Source organism: Vulpes lagopus, chromosome 1, assembly GCF_018345385.1.
Source record: "Vulpes lagopus strain Blue_001 chromosome 1, ASM1834538v1, whole genome shotgun sequence".
In the NCBI taxonomy this organism is placed as follows: Eukaryota; Metazoa; Chordata; class Mammalia; order Carnivora; family Canidae; genus Vulpes; species Vulpes lagopus.
The window spans coordinates 165,316,549-165,333,638 of NC_054824.1; the positions used below are offsets into that span (position 1 = coordinate 165,316,549).

At 45.3% G+C, this 17,090-nt stretch overlaps 1 long non-coding RNA gene across 1 annotated transcript; it reads right to left on the minus strand.

Annotated features, from left to right (window-relative positions):
- Positions 1-6,844: 6,844 nt before the first annotated feature.
- LOC121473872 lies at positions 6,845-12,364 on the minus strand. The gene is made up of 2 exons (XR_005983252.1): positions 12,083-12,364; positions 6,845-7,203 (listed from the first exon to the last, which is right to left on the minus strand). It is a non-coding gene; the product is annotated as an uncharacterized LOC121473872 (long non-coding RNA).
- Positions 12,365-17,090: the final 4,726 nt, after the last annotated feature.

Sequence of the window (17,090 nt, forward strand, 5' to 3'; positions counted from 1 at the left end):
CCACCCTCACCTATCTTCAAACACATAGACAAGTCCAAGAGACAAGTGCTAGCTCCACTCAGTCTCCCACTCCCGAGTATATAGTAGACTTCCTCACGTGTTCACATATATATCTGGCTTTTCACTCTCTTCCACATTCACACGCTCAAGTACAGGTCAGACCCTGCTGACACAAGTTATAATGAAGCACAACCAAGATTAGCCAAAGACAATCCATCTAGCTGCCCTGGGGCCATCAACAAGCCTGAGAACTAGAAGGAAGAGATGGGCAGCCAGGTGGAAGTGCGAGGGAAGGTCCTGGGCTGCTGGGATCACTCTGGGGAGCTTCCACAAATCTCAACCTTCAGGCCACTGCTCGTGCCAATTCAATCAGAATCTCTGGGCGTGGGACCCAGGCATCAGTATTGGCTGGTGACTCCTACATGCAGCCAAGTTTGAGAACCAAAGGTCTTCAGCCATCATCAAACACAGGCCTGCAGGGAGGATGTATATATTCTTTTAATTATAAGATTCACAGAACAAAAAAATCAACCATTTTATTATTTTTTTAAAAGATTTTATTTATTCATGAGAGACACAGAGAGAGAGAGAGAGAGGCAGAGATTATAGGTAGAGGGAGAAGCAGGCGGGCCTGCTTCTGTGGGGAACCTGATGCGGGCCTCGATCCCAGGACCCTGGGATCACAACCCAAGCCAAAGGCAGACACTCTACCGCTGAGCCACCCAGGTGCCCAGCCATTTTCAAGTATATTGTACAGTGGCACTTGGCACATTCACGATGTTGTACAACCAGCATTCTAGCTTCAAATCATTCTCATCACCCCAAAAGGAAAGCCCGTGCACAGCAAGCAGCCCCTGGCAACCATGAATTCACGTTGTTTCTGTTCAGATTTACCCAATCTGGATATTTCACATAAATGGAACCATGCAAGCTATATGGCCTTCGGTTTCTGGCCGCTTTCACTCACGGTGGGTCCACCCTGTTGTAGCGACACCAGAACTCCATCCCACCTTACAGCTGGGTCGCATTCCGTTGAATGGACACACACCACATTTTACCCACTTGTCAGCTGATGGACAGTCGGGTTGTTTCTACCTTCTGGCTATCGTGAAGAGTGCTACTGTGAACATGCCTGTATAAGTCTTTGAATATCTGGTTTTGATTCTTGGGGGATCTAGATCCAGAAGTGGAATTGCTGGGTCATATGGTAATTCTATGTTTAACTCTTTTTTTTTTTTTTTAAAGATTTTATTTATTTGAGAAAGAGGAAACATGAGCAGGAGGGAGGGGTGGAGGGGAAGGGAGAAGTAGGCTCCCTACTTGAGCCCAGCACAGGGCTTGATCCCAGGACCCTGAGATTATGACCTGAGCTGAAGGCAGATGCTTAACCGACTGAGCCACCCAGGGGCCCCCCTTGTTTAACCTTTCGAGAAAATGCTCAACTACCTTCCACAGCAGCTGAACTGTTTGACATTCCCGCCAGCTGTGCAGGAGGGCTCCAGTTTCTCCACATGCTCACCAACACTTGTTATTTTTCATTTTTCTTTTTTCTTTTTTTTTTCATTTTTCTGTTCTTATCTTTGCCATCCTTGTGGGTATGGCCTGCTATCTCCCTAAGGCTCTAATGTGTGTTTTCCACCTGACTAACAACGTGGAACATCTTTCATGGGCTCATTGGCCATTGGGGTATCTTCTCTGGAGAAATGTCCAGAGAGGCCCAGATATTTCATTCTCCCTGAGTCCTCACACCACCATTGAGAGGAGAGGATCATTCACATTTTTATAGATGAAGAAACCGAGGCTGAGAGAGGCTAGGTCGCCTGATATCTAGGTTGCACAGATGGAAAGCAAGGTTGGCGTGACCCTTAAGTTCACAGCACACACGTGCCCCAAACTTTTATGTTCACCGATGCTGGCGCCAAATGAGAATTGCAGTCAAAGGGATACAGCGTGTGGAGAGAGGTGCGCGCACAGACATGGAGCCCCCCTCAGGGAGGGGGTCTTCAGTTGGGAGGAGGGAAGGGATTCCACACAGGTTCCCAGCAAGAAGGTTCCCAGTGACAGAGAGACAGAGTGTGGGGAGCCAGCATGCACAGCGAAGGGGATCCTGTGGCCAGGCCTGTGTTTGCTGCAGAGAAGGATACGGTGGGGATGTGCAGCTGGGGGGGCGCCTCAAGTTTTGAGCTCTGGCCTCCTGTCCCCAGGAACTCTCCCAACTGAGCCATACTGGGCTCCAGCTACAGATTCTAGGATGGGCTCAGACAGACCCAGCTCACCCAGGGTCACTCACATGGAAGCAGTAAGTCAGCGTCCTGTGCCGGGGCCCCTGCAGCTGCAGGGAACTCGGAGGGGTGAGACGCGGTTTCTGTTCATCTGTCCATTGCATAAGAAACCAGTGCCAGTAAATGGCTTTGCAGCTCTGTGTGTGTGTGTGTGTGTGTGTGTGTGTGTGTGCGCGCGCACACAGACCCCAACACCTCTGAGATGCCCCCTCTACCCCAAGAGGTGAGGGAGAGGTGGGGTGTGCTGTAACAGGGCGGGAGGGCTCGGATGAACCAAAGTTGAGAAGCAAGGACGAGAGCTGCTCTCGGGCCCTGGCAAGGAGCCTTCGCCTCTGGAAAGGATGCCGAAATATTTCAGCCTCTCTCCTGGGGTTTCCTGTTTCCTATTTGGTCTCTGGTTTCCAGGCAACACCGAGCACCCCCAAAGTCCTGCAACGTGCAGGTCTGCGGAGGCTCTCTGACTCCGGGCTCCCGGGGACAGCAGCGCCCTCTGCTCTCTCCGGAGGACAGGAGCCACCGAGGATGCTTTGGGGCTTGAGGGGGGGAAAGTCCCCCTCAGAAGGTTCGTCCAGTTTAATAAATCCTCCTGCAAAGTCAGTTTGGCTGGATCTGGCGCGGGGGTGGGGCTGGAGATTTAGGGTTTGCAGCTTTGATTTAGTAAAGGAGTCTTGGCGGGAGGCCAGCAGCCTGGAGGGAAGGTGGGGGGAGCACACCCGCTGGGGCGCTGTTGGCTGCCTTCCACCCTTACGGGCCACGCAGGGACTGCTCCAGCTTCAGGTGACCCTGGTGGCCCTCTGGGGGCTCGAGCCCGCCCTTGGACGCCCGGCGCAGAGGGCCTGGCGGGGAGCGGTGTGGAATTACTGGCAGGCAGAGTTTGGGGACCTGCCGTGTTTGTGTCTAGCATCAAAATACCGGGGGGGGGGGGGGGGGGGCGTGTTTTCCGAGGCGAAATCGTACTTCAAGGCTCCTGTCTGCCTCGCGCCCCGACCCCAGGGGCAACCACCTTTATTGCCCTTAGTCCTTAAAATTTACCTCCAGGTCTCTAAGACTATTTGTGAGTATCACGGTAGGCAGGTAGGCGTCCTTTACAGACTTGCACCAGGGCAAACGGGATCTGTCTCCCCTGCACACACACACACCCGCCCACATACGCTTCCACACTCCCAGCTCACAGTAAGCTGTTGGGCGATATTTAAAACATCGTGTTCAGTATTTGCATCATGACGAGGTAAATGCTGTTCCCTGCCGAGCGTCTCAGCACCAGATGACATTTCCTTCCCAGCGAAGCTTCTCGCCTCTGCCCCCCTCCCCGCACCACCACCCCCCACACCTTAAGAACTGCCCTGCCTTGTTGGTTTTGTTCTCTATGTACCCATCATTAATTTTTCTCCAAAACCCCTCTCTCTGTGTGTGATCCAGGTAACAGGCCATTTTTGTTTTTCTTCCGAGACATCTGTCCCCCAGCCCTCAGCCCCCTGCTCTCCTCTGGCCCTGGGACAGCTCAGAGCCCTCAGCCGGCACTTCCTGCAGCCTTAGCCTGGAGACTCGCGTCCTCTCTCTCCTGGGTTCCTTACCGCCCCCATCCTTCTCCCTCTCGGTTCACCCCCCATTCTGGTGGGGAGCTCCTGCTCCAGTAGCTTCTTAAGAAAAGGGTGCGTGAAAAGTAAAGCGTCAGGGCACCTGGGTGGCTCAGTCGGTTAAGTGTCTGCCTTTGGTTCAGGTCATGATCCCAGGGTCCTGGGATGGAGGCCTGCAGCCTGCCCAGCAGGGAACCTGCTTCTCCCTTTCCCTCTGACCATCCTCCCTCCTTCTGTTCCTCTCTCTCTATGTCTCAAATAAATAAATAAAATCTTAAAAAAATAAAAGAAAGGTAAATCGTTTTGAATCATGCATGCCTTAAAATGCCCATTTAGTCTGTCCTCCCAAGATTAAGAGTTTGGCTAGAAATAGAATTTGAGTTTGGAAGTCATTTCTCCCATTATTTTGGAGGTACGATTCCCTGTCCTCCAGTTCCCCGTGGGGTTGGTGAGAAACTTCATCCCTTTGTTCATTACTGGTATTTGTATGTGACTTTATTCCTCTGCTGCACACACCGATGGTATCATCTCCCCAGTTTTGACATTTTGACAATCCAAGACTAAGTACCTTGCTGTAGGTCTATTTTCATTCTTCTTTCTGATACACTGTGGATCCTTTCAAACAGGTAATTTACAGCCCCAGCGCTGAAAATGTTTCTTGTATTTGTTTATTGATACTATCCTCTCAATTTTCTTTGGGCTCTCCCACTGAAACTTCTTTAGTATATTTGACCTTCTTATTTTCCAGCTCTTTGTCTTTTTGTTCTACTTTTCAAGAGATTTTCATGAGTTTATCCTCCATCCCTCCTACTAAATTTATTTTGACCATTGTATTTTCCAAGAGCTATTTCTTGTTCTCTGGGTGTTCCTTTTGATCTTAATCTTTCTAAAAATTACTAGAATTGTTTTTTTCTTTTGCACCTTACATCTTTTGCATCTTTGTTTCCTGAATTCTTTCTTTTTTTGGGGTGCTAGGGGGCTTGTTTTGGCTCAGTCTTTAATGTTTGAGGTTGTCTGGTATAGATGAAAAATACTTAAGTGAAAAAAAAAACAGAAATAAGCCTCCTCTTAGAAATAAAATACAATAAAAAATATTTAAGCTCCTCTTTTTTAAAAAAAATCAAGTTCTTTTCAACAAAATGCTTTGCTAGATAAAGTCACTAGTATAAAATTTACGATCCCAAATTAGATTGCATTTTTCTATATACTGTATTTTCTGTTCTTAAAAACTCCTGACATCCAAGGAATAAAAAAAAATAAGAAAATGTGTTTGCATTAAAACTTATTTTTAATATAAGAAATGCATAGAAAAAATCTTTTTAAGAAAAGGGGGACCGTTGGATGACTCAGTCAGTTAAGCATCTGCCTTCAGCTCAGGTCATGATCCCAAGGTCCTGGGATGGAGCTCCATGTCTGGCTCCCTCCTCAGTGAGGAGCCTACTTCTCCCTCTCCCTCTGCCTGCTGCTTCCCTCTGCTTGTGCTCTCTTACTCTCTCTCAAATAAATAAAATATTTTTTTAAAAAAGAAATGCATAGAAAACACTTCCTAATCTTGAATCAGTCACCAGATTTGTGAAACTTTCTTAGATAATTACAATAATCATAAATCTATGGCTATGTGAATAATATTAATGATTCTGTTAACCTTAAAAATAAAACTGTCAGCTATTTTAACAGCAAAAATGGGCCTATTTAGGAATAGCAGAGAATTGTAATTCAGGACAAACAAGCTACAGCTAACAAATAGGCAAGTCAGGAGAACAAAGGAGACAAATGCTTTTTCTTAGAGGGAAGAGGGATTTGGGGAGGGCTGTTGTAAAGGGAAAGCCCATTGGTGTAAAATGGGAGTTTAATGTGTGGTGGCTTCTCACTGGCTGGGCTGTTGCTAGGGTAGAGGAAAGCCTTTCTTCTGGGGCAGTCAAGCAGTATCTTATATCTTAAGGCACCTCTCTTCTTATTGGATCTGTAACTAATGACAAGTGGTAGGGTGTGAGAGCTCCTCTTTCTGGCCTCCTGGCTCCATTATATTTTGTCTTTATTTAAGATGTGTTTATTTATTTGAGAGAGAGAGAGAGTGGGGGGGAAGGAGCAGAAGGAGAGAGAGAGAGAATGTCAAGCAGGCTCTACACCCAGCAGAGCCCAACACAGGGCTCAATCTCACAACTCTGAGATCATGACCTGAGCTGAAATCAAGAGCTGGATGCTTAACCAATTCAGCCACCCAGGTGTCCCATTAATGAGGTTTCCTTTCATTCTCAAATGAAAGATCTTGATCAAAAGGGGGAAATATGAATTTGTTTGAAAGCATCACTGATCAAGAGTAGGGTTTCTCCATATTTAGTGGCTTTGTCCCTCAGTGCCAGGAAGGACCTCTCCTGGTTGTCATGTCAAGTGCATGGTAGTTGGAAATCACTTAAGGCCAAATTTGAGAAACAAAGAATGTTAGGAGGGAGAACTCTCAGGTACTTCCCACCTATAGTCCATATTTATCAAGATGGTAAGCATTAAAGATCATCTCTTTACTGGGCACATCATTTTTATAAAAGTTTGACAGGTAACAAAATGTAAAACTTAAAATGGTTATATAAGACAAAAGAAATCACAGGACAATTCCAAACTGAATGGTGTTTCTAAACCAGGACCCTAGGTCTAAAATAATCAACTGAAATATTTCCTGGCATTTATTCCGACTTCAGGGAGGAAATTTCTCTTTATGGGGACAAACCCAGAATCACATATGGCTCCAGGAATCCCCACTTAAAATGGCCATCAAAGCAGAATAGCGAGAGAATTAATCAAGTGCATTTGAGAAGATACAGCACAATTATAGACATGAACTTTTTGCAAAACAGCCAAACTTAAAAGATGTTTTAAAACAGTATTGTCACCTCAAAAGAACTATTTAGAAAATATATGTTATCAATAATACCACCTATCTGGTTGCAAATTCAGAAACCATGAATTTGAATAAGAATCCAAAGTCAGTTCAGATGAAGGAAAGGCTTTTATGAGTTCTGAACCGTCTAACCCTTGCAAAAGTTTACAGGATCATGATGATACTGTTTCCAAAAGGCCATAATCCAAATAAGAGGTCCCCCCCCCCACCTTTCACAAGGGTTTGGGAAGTATGGACAAGGTAATTTTCTTTTCATAAAAGGGATCAAAGAAGCAAAGAGTAAGAAAACGTTAAGCCTCATCCAAACATCTTGGGAAAGTTGTCTTGACACATGTCATCCACTCCAATTCCAAGAAGTCTTTCCTTTCAGGTCACCAGATGGGTGTGCAGGTCCAGTCTAGTTTGGTGCTTCCTTTTGATGTGTCACATGAGTCCAAGAGTCTCTTCCCTGGAGTTTGGCAGAATGGCTGGTCAACAGAATTGACAAGGCCTTTCTAGCAAGGTTGAAAGGAGTCTTTCTGGAGGTATCTTTTCCAATAGACAGTATCTCCAGGTTGCAAAGTGTGATTTGTAGGGTCTTTGTCTCCCAGGATTACACTGTGAAAAGATTGCTCTATCAAAGCCTGATTATTTCTGATAGAAGCAATTAGGCCTTTACAATACTAAGCATATCTCCTTTTATCAACTGTGGATCAAAGGAGGCAGAGGCCAAGTGCATTGGATGTCCTGTGACTCTCTAAGAGTGTGACAGTATAGAGAAGTTCCAAAGGGGGTGGATCTGAGATTTAGAAGAAGTAAGGCTTTTGGCCAAGGTATTTGGCAGGTCTCTACAAATTTTTCCAATAAGTCTTAATACTGCCATTAGTGTGCTCAACTAACCCTGAGGATCAAGGATGATGTCCACAATGAAAATGTTGCAAAGCCAAGCCAAACAGCACAGACTTTTTGAAGCACTTGACTGGTAAAATAGGTTCCCCAATCACTACGAAGTTCAAGAGGTGACCAAAGTTAAAGATAATCTTTTCTAATGGAATTTTAGCCACAGAAGAAGCATTGGCCTATCTCTAGGAGAAAAATCTTGGCCCAGTGAGAAAATAGACAAAACATGACTAAAATATATTTATATTCATGAGACAGGGCAACTGTAGGAAATCTATCTGTGTGGACATGTTTTCCTGGATTATACTTTGGACAGGCAGGACAAGCAAGATAGATGATTTTGCAGCCTATGATTATTTTCCCACCAATACTGGTTCATGAACACTTACCATTTTGTCAGTAGACCAATGGTTTATTGCATGTACACTGGTAAGTAGTGGGAATTTTAGAATTTTGGTAGGGTCATATTGTTGTTTGGTCTAAACCAGAGTTCTCTCTTTTTATTAAACCAACAATTATTAGATTTCCAATATTCTCTTTCCTTTTATGGGGCCAATTGTTGGGTGTCTCTGTTCAATTTTCCCAAGTTATTTTTTGGGAGAACACCCCTTTGGGACACAATGACAGGTTTGGCTATTGGTTCCCTCGAGAGCAGTGTTTTTTACAGAAATATCAGGAAGGTGATTTCCTTTGGCCTCCAGTGAGACAAGTCTGAGATGCACAGGAACCTTAATAATAGAGGAGAACAGCTGGCAAAAGTATGGCATCTAATAAATTTTGAACATAGGAGCCATTTTAAATTTTATCCCCATTGGAGGTAAGGATTTCTTGTTGTTTTCCATAATATTCCAAAGTCATGAGCTACCCCAAAGGCATACTGACTATCAGTATAAATGTCTGTGATTTTTACCTTTGGTTAAGGTACAGAGCTCAAGAAAGGGCATATAACTCGGCCTATTGGAGCTGAAGTAGCCAACGGTAAAGGTGCCATCTCAATGACTTCAAAAGGAGTTGCAGTGGCATCTAGCACAATATTTACCATTTTTGTACCATCAGTTGGGGCTCCTGGATGGCTCAGTTGGTTGGGTGTCCGACTCTTGATTTCAGCTTAGGTCATGATCTCAGAGTTGTGAGATTGAGCCCCAAGTTGGGCTCCGTGTTCCGTAGAGAGTCTGCTTAAGGACTTCTCTCCCTCTGCCCCACCCCCCACTCATGCTCACCTCCTCTGTCAAATAAATACATAAATCTTAAAAAAAAAAAGAAAAGAAAAGAATCATCAGTAAACCACAAAAAATTTTGCATTGGTTAAAGAAGCTTCCTATAAATTATGATAGGGTCAAATGCTGACCTGTCAGCCTTAAGCAGTTGTGAAGGGGGTTTCATCTGAATCTAAATGTAGTCCTTGTTCCCAGATCCGATGCCCTAAGGACTGAACCTTCATTTGAGCAAACTGCAATTTTTTTCTTTGGAGACGTTATGTCCCTTTAGGGCCAGAAGTAAGTTTTAATAGGTAGATGCTGTCATCTGTAAAGAGGTTTGAGAAGGGGAACAGAGAAGCGATTCATCTACATATTCTAACAAAGTAGAACCCACAGAGAACTTTCTATCATCCGGTTCAGCCTTTAAGGTTTGTGAAAAATGAGGAGGACTCTGTGTAATCCTGGGGCATGACAGTCCCAAGTGAAGGGAAGAAGATATTCATTACCCTTAGCAACCGAATACTCAAAATGAAGAGCATAGATTGCTTCCAGTGAGAATGGATGTCAGTAGCACACAGGGGTTAGGAGCAACGGGGTGCAGAGGGATGACAGCACTGTTTGTTGTCAGTGGACAAGCCTCCATCCTTGGCCATTGGGTTTCTCCTGGGTAGAACAGAGGTATTACAAGGACGAATGCAGGGTTAATGAGGCCCCACGCCTTGTAATCTTCTCTTATGGGCTTAATGCCTTGAAGGGCTTCTTTATTTACAGGGTATTGATTAGTTCTGGGGGGAGGTTTTGAGGGATCTATTTGAATCTTGATGAGCGACACCCTATGGATTCGGCCAATAGCCGTTGGAGATTCTGCTCACAAAGACAATGGCAGCTGGTCCAACGGGAACAAATAATCAGTGTCCTCAGGGTGGCTATGGTGCTATCAGAGCCAGAGCAAAGGAAGGATGTCATTTAACTCACCTGCTTGGCTATTTTGATTACCGTCACATTCTAGAATCATCCTCCCCTTTGAGAGAAGAACCCCAGCATGCCACTCTTCTAAGAAATCTCGGCACAATAAATGAATAGGGGTGGAGGAAGTAAGGAAAAAGGGGCATGTATCTCTCAAAGGGCCTTGACAAAAGGGAAGAGGTTCAGAGGCAGGAATCTGTGGAGGCTTGTTAGAGACCCCCCACTTCTTGAACTGTTGTAATACTTCCGGAGGGCTAAGGACCAAGAGTGTAGCTCTGGTGTCCCTGAGGGGAGAGAGAGATTCATTCCCAGCCTGCAGAGCCGTTTCTCTGAGCCAATTAAGACGGAAGATTGGGAGGAGCCCCTGTAGTTCCCCATCACTGGGAATCAGGAGGACGTTGGGAAAGCTGGCTGGAGGGTTGAAGGTGCCTGAGTACTTAAATTCATAATGCTATTCCCCCCCCCCCTCAATGTCCTGGCTCTCTGCAATAATAGCAGAAACTCTTGGTTTTCTTTAGGGACCTTTATTTGCCGAGTTGAAAGTTGAAAGTGTTAGCCATCTCTCTTTTAGGTGACTCATCGAGGGTGCCAAAGAGCTGGCTTGCCCAATTAATTAAAACTGGAGTGAACACAGTTTCCTATTCCATTGTGGTTTCCTTTAAACTAAAAGAGAAAGATCCCGGTTCAGTCACTTAATAAACAGAGTTAAGGGCTACCCAGGCTAATTCAATATTTAAAGGAAGACCAGAATTTTCTTTGAAGACAATTTGGAGGTAATAATATTAGCCACAAACAGGTTCATCGGGCTTTTGTGTGCAAGCCTAAATTCTGTTCCAGTCAACAGGCTTGGGAAAAGCTACTGCAATTGCTCAGTGGAGATTTCCAACAAGTGTTCTAGCATCCTGCTGAAAGTTAGGGGCCTGTATCTCTACATCCCTTTCCGGACGTTCCCATCAGGCTATTTTCATTCAGTGTTTGGCCTGCCCAATTAATCCACCAAGAGTCAGGTGGATTAATTGATATAAATCTGAGAAACCGGGTTATTTAAATAACTAAGTTAAATTCTTCAGCAAACCTATGGGAGTTACTTTAGGAAACTGTGGCTCAAAATTCATCCTTAATCCAGGGAACAGAACAGAAGTTTATTTGGATCCTCAGAAGACTTTCTTTTTTTAAAAGATTTTATTTTATTTACTCATGAGAGACACAGAGAGAGGCAGAGACACAGGCAGAGGGAGAAGCAGGCTCCCTGTGGGGAGCCTGATGTGGGACTTGATTCCAGGACCCTGGGATCATGGCATGACCCAAAGGTAGATGCTCAACCACTGAGCCACCCAGATGCCCCAGAAGATTTTATTTTTAAAAAAAATAGCGTGGAGCCCAACACGGGGTTTGAACTCATGACCCTGAGATCAAGACCTGAGCTGAGACCAAGGATGTTTAACCAACTGAACCACCCAGGCACCCTAAAGACTAAACTTTAAAAAGGCAGGTTTTAATAGATACAGGAGAAGAGGGAGTTAGGGAGAGGTTCAGAGAAAAAGGGAAATTGGGTGAAAAGATGAGACTGAAGGAGCAGAGGGTAGGGAGGGGACAGGGAAGGCGCAGGGGGAATAGAGGAAAACAGTGCCTGGGGTGGAGCTGAGCACAAGGCAGCTGTGCACCTGCAGACTTGACCAACTTTGGAGGGCAGGGGATGGAAGAGGCCTCAGAAGCCATTTTGACTTCTTACATTGTTTATTTGTCTCAGTCAAGTTAGAAATAGTATTTTGCAAAGAAGCCAACTTCAAGTCCTGAAAATGTTTGGAAGCCTCAAGGTACCAATTAAAATAAACATCCCACACAATTTTTTAGTTTTTGGAGCCGTGGCTTTCTAATTTAATTTTGAGTAAAATTCAAGGAGATCAGAAGTTCCCCATAATGGCCATTGAAATGCTAAACTACTGTTGATTTATTTGGTCCATTTAGTTAGTAATGTACTTGAGGAGGGACCACAGTTTTGACCCATAAAACCACGGAGGAACCCAGAAAGCAGGGAAGGAGACACTCTCAAAGCATTTTGATGACTGGTATCCTCTTTCTTAGAGACTTTTCTCTGGACTGAAAAAAGAGAAATTCCTCAACAGTACAGTTTCAACAGGAACAGCCTGGTTGCAAAAGGAATCAGACCAAAGGCCAAATGAGACCTCTCAGAAAGGACAGGACCTGAGACAGATTCTGAATAAAGCCTGGAGAGCTCAAAACACAAAGAAAGTAGAGTTTATAAACCAGAAGAAAACTTACCTTCAGACTCCAGGGATGGCAGGACGCAGTGAGCTCAACTGGTTGTGTAGGTACAAGTCCCTGTTTGTTCACCAGCCTTGGAGTTGTTGGTTGGGGGGTGGGGAGGGGAATCTTCTCTGGATCCCACTTCTGATCACCAAGTTTTATTAATCTTAAAGCTGTCCGTTCTTTTAACAACAAAATGGGTCTGTTCAGGAATACCAGAGTTACCATTTGGGACAAGCAAGCTACAGCCAAACCAGAGGCAAGTCCAGGGAACAAAGAAAGCTGCTCTTTCATAGAGGAAAGAGGGAAGGTGTGAGAGCCCTTGAAAGGAAAGTCCATTGGAGAGCCTAGGACCTGAAAGGACCCTGACCTCTCATTGGCTGGGTTGTAAGTCTCTCATTGGCTGGGCTGTTGCCAGGGGAGGAGAAAAACTTCCTCCTGCCAGGGTAGTAAAGTAGCAGCTTAAGGAGTATCCTTTATAAGGCACCTCTCTTCCATTTGGGTCTGCAAATGATGAGGAGTTGTAGGGTGAGAGAGCTCCCCCCTTCTGGCCTTCCGCCTTCATTTTATAGGAGATTCCCTTTCAGTAATTTTCACAATTCAAAGCTGATGTAAGTCTTTTTTCATAAAAAAACAAGATTTTCAAAACTCAGCAGACTCCTAGCAGATTAGAATAATTCTACTTGTTCTCTTCTGCTCTAGAGGGATGGTGGTTTTTAAATAGAGTGTTTTCTCAGCATTTTCCCTACAAGTTGAACACAAGCAAGTTAGGGTGTGTTTGGCTTACACAATTTTCTCCTGCCTTGATGACCCCGGGCTGTCTGTGGCTGGTTGTATAGGGCATCTCTGAGTGTGGGGACAGGGCATGGGAACTGCTGAACTTCTTTACAGAAGGACGTGTGTGAGACTTGCATATTTTGATGGAAGGACCCAAATTTCAGTAATGGTAGGTCTTGTCTCTCAGGCTGGTCAGTGGTTCCAGGAAGAATCCTCCTCCTCCAACTGCCCACCTGGAAGGTAGCAGCCAGCACTCAGATCAGAGTGAGAAAGGGTCCCCGAGATCCCAGGGCACAGGCTGGGAACTTACACTCCATTGTCCTGACTTCAGCATGCACCTTTCTCCCCCATCTGCTGGGTCTGGTGACCTGGAACCTGAATCTGTCTCATCTGTCTCCACAGAGAGTGAACCTCCTGTCTCCCGCAAGGTGAGAGGAAGAAAGAAAGATGGGTTCTTACTGCCCCCTGTGTCCTCTGTGCCCCCTCTGGCCTGACCTTCTGAGGAAGCCAATGCCCACTGCAGCCTCCTTGGCCCTGACAGGCCGGTTCCAATGATTCAGTCTATGAAGCAGCTGTTGACATCTCTTATCTTTGTCCTTGGGAGTGTGCATCGTTCATATTTCTTTATAAAACTTCTTAAATGCAGCATGGGGAAGGAAGAGAGATGTACAGATGCTCTCAATCCATTTGGTTAAGTGAAAGTTTTCATTTTCCTTTTGTGATATACAGAGATTGTGCCTATTAGGTGCCAGTCCCTTCCCAAATGCCTTCTCAACTACCCATTCATTTGTTCATCTGTTTTGTATTTTTTTATTCAAATTCAACTGATTAATCTATAATGTATTATTGGTTTCAGAGGTAGGGTTCAGTCATTCATCAGTCTTCAATAACACCCAGTCCTCATTACATCACATGCCCTCCTTTTTTTTTTAAATTTTTTAATTTTTATTTATTTATGATAGTCACAGAGAGAGAGAGAGAGGCAGAGACACAGGCAGAGGGAGAAGCAGGCTCCATGCACTGGGAGCCTGATGTGGGATTCGATCCCGGGTCTCCAGGATCGCGCCCTGGGCCAAAGGCAGGCGCCAAACCGCTGCGCCACCCAGGGATCCCCACATGCCCTCCTTAATGCCTATCACCTGGTAACCCCGTCCGCCCACCAACCACCCCTCCTGCAACCCTCCTATAGTTTGTTTCCTATAGTTAAGAGTCTCTTATGGTTTGTCTCCCTCTCTATTTTCATCTTATTATATTTTTCCTTACATTCCCCTATGTTCATCTGTTTTGTTTCTTATGTTCCACGTATGAGTGAGATAATATGATAATTGTCCTTCTCTGATGACTTATTTCTCTTATCTATTTGTTTTTTAAAAGATTTTATTTATTTATTCGTGGGAGAGAGAGAGGCAGAGACACAGGCAGAGGGAGAAGCAGGCTCCATGCAGGGAGCCCAATGTGGGACTCGATGCTGGGACCCTGGGATCACGCCCTGAGCAGAAGGCAGATGCTCAACCACTGAGCCACCCAGGTGGCCACCCTTATCTATTTATTTAACCAGATTGTTTGTTTGTTTTTTGGTACCCCACCCCAGCCTCAGAGCCTGGTGGAATATTCATGGAAACAGACCTTTGTTAGAGGTCAATGAGATAAACCTTGTCACTGACAGATGCAGGACTCAAATCTGGGATTTTGAATCAGACCCAGAGCTCTTTCCACACAGGAAGCCAAGTTAAAGATTCCTGTACTGACTTCCAAAGCTCTGACCTGGGCAGGACACAAGGAATTTTATTTCCCCAGGGAGAAGATGAGTACTGCCCTCCGCAGGGCTGGGAACAGTGGGGAACGTGGGGGTCATTGGTAAGGAGACAGGGGGTGAATGGTTGCCTGCCATGGGTGTTCCACCAGTGTGATGTCACTGGAGAACCCCTCAGATGCCTTGTGATTCTCAATTCAGTGCAACCCACCAACCCAAATACATGTAATGCCCTCAGGGCTAAGATTTCCCCCAGGAGTGATATGGACCAAAGGGATATAGATATAAACCTAACAGTTCCCCCCAACCAGTGTCCAAGCCCCCAAAATTTGACCCTCTCAATCCCCTAACTTGAAATTGGATCCTCACTGAGGCTGGAATAGAATTTCTAAATTTTTGAACAGATGTTTAACATCAGAATTCATGAATAAGAAATTCGAATCCAGGGACGCCTGGGTGGCTCAGTGGTTGAGTGCCTGCCTTCAGCCCAGAGCACGATCCTGGAGTCCCAGGATCGAGTCCCAACTCAGGCTCCTGGCATGGGACCTGCTTCTCCCTCTGCCTGTGTCTCTGCCTCTCTCTCTCTCTCTCTCTCTCTCTGTGTCTCTCATGAATAAATAAATAAAATCTTTTAAAAAAATTGGAATCCCTGGGAATTCTTAAAAATTCCCCAAATCCTAGTTATTCTTAAAACACCTCCAACAGGGGTGCCTGGGTGATTTGGTCGGTTAAGCTCAGTCAGTTAAGCATCTGCCTTTGGCTCAGGTCATGTTCTTAGGGTCCCTGCTCAGTGGGGAGTCTGCTTTTCCTTCTCCCTCTTTCCCTCTCCCCTGCTCGTGCCCGCTTGCTCTCTCAAATTAATTAATTAATTAATTAATTAATAAAATCTTTTAAAAAGGGACACCTGGGTGGCTCAGCAGTTGAGTGTCTGCCTTCGGCTCAGCTTGTGATCCTGGAGTCCCTGGATGGAGTCCCACATCAGGCTTCCTGCAGGGAGCCTGCTTCTCCCTCTGCTTATGTCTCTGCCTCTCTCTGTGTCTCTCATGAATAAATAAATAAAACCTTTTTTAAAAAAGCCTTTTTTTAAAAGCCTCCAACATTCTTCATACTCTTTACTGACAAGTATATCTTAAAATTTTTGTTTAATGTATAAAAAATGCTAAGGTTAGGGACAGCGGGGTGGCTCAGTGGTTAAGCGCCTGCCTTCAGCCCAGGGTGTGATCCTGGAATCCCTGGATGGAGTCCCACATCAGGCTCCCTGCATGGAGCCTACTTCTCCCTTTGTCTGTGTCTGTGTCTCTGCCTCTCTCTCTCTCTCTCTCTGTGTCTCTCATGAATAAATAAATAAAATCTTTTTTTTTTAAATGCTAAGGTTAGTGGTATTCACAAAGCACCACTGCCTATGATAGAGATTCAAACACTGGAAAACACCAGTGCACCTTGTCAGGTAGTATTTGGATATGCGACATTCAGATCTTTTAGCAAAGAGAATAACACTACACAATCATGTGTGGAAATTTACCACACATTGATTTATTTTGCTTTCAAATATTTTTTTCCCCCTTGGGACTCCACTCATAAGATTTCTAAAAGATATACTGAGTGTGTAAACCTATTAATATTTATTTTGTTTGCAATACTGCTCAGTACCAGAACAGTGCCACACACACACACACACACACACACACACACACACAATATTAAAAGAGCTGCAAGCAAGACCGATTATATGATGAGCACATCTCTCCCATGTGTTCCTGTTCCTGTCCTCCAAAATGTCAACCTTAACCTTCAAATTGGCATTATTAGTGCTTTCCGCTCCTGGTTTCACTTGACGTCAGTGGAATCCTTCAAACCCATCACATCTCTGTTGATTAAGCTTCAGTTCTCACAGGAGAATGATAGTATTTTTCCTGTTTTCCCAATTGATTTTTCTCAGGATTCATGGTTTGGAAAACACAGGCTGATTTCCCAAGAAGTGCTCAGAAGAAATCCCTGCATAAAAAATGCCTGGCTATGAGTTGGTCTTTGCCTGATTTCTAAAGGAACAATCTTGCTAAACAAAATAACATCATACAGCAGAGCCCCCCCTCCAAGAGAGGGGACGCGGGAGGGTTTGGCCTGCTTACCTAGTTGCTGCCTCTTCCTGGCAGTCCCCTGGCCTCCACAGACTTGGGGCCCCTCACACCCAATGCAGTCTTTCTTGTCCCCTCAGGGGCCACCACCACCTGGGAGCAGTCAGATCCCCCAGCCCCGTTCCACCCTTTCAATTCAGCATTCATTGAGCACCAACTATGTACCAAGAACTCTGCTAGGTGCAGGAGACAGAGCTTCTGCCCTCGGGAAGTGTGGTGTCATCCAGGGACCAGCTCAGGATGGGGTCTGGTGGAGCCAAGTGGGGAGGTGGCCATGACCCCAGCCTTGGCTGCCAGTTGCCCCAGCCTCTACCCCATTTCTCCAGCCAGAGCTTCAACCCTAATTCCAGAGAGAAAA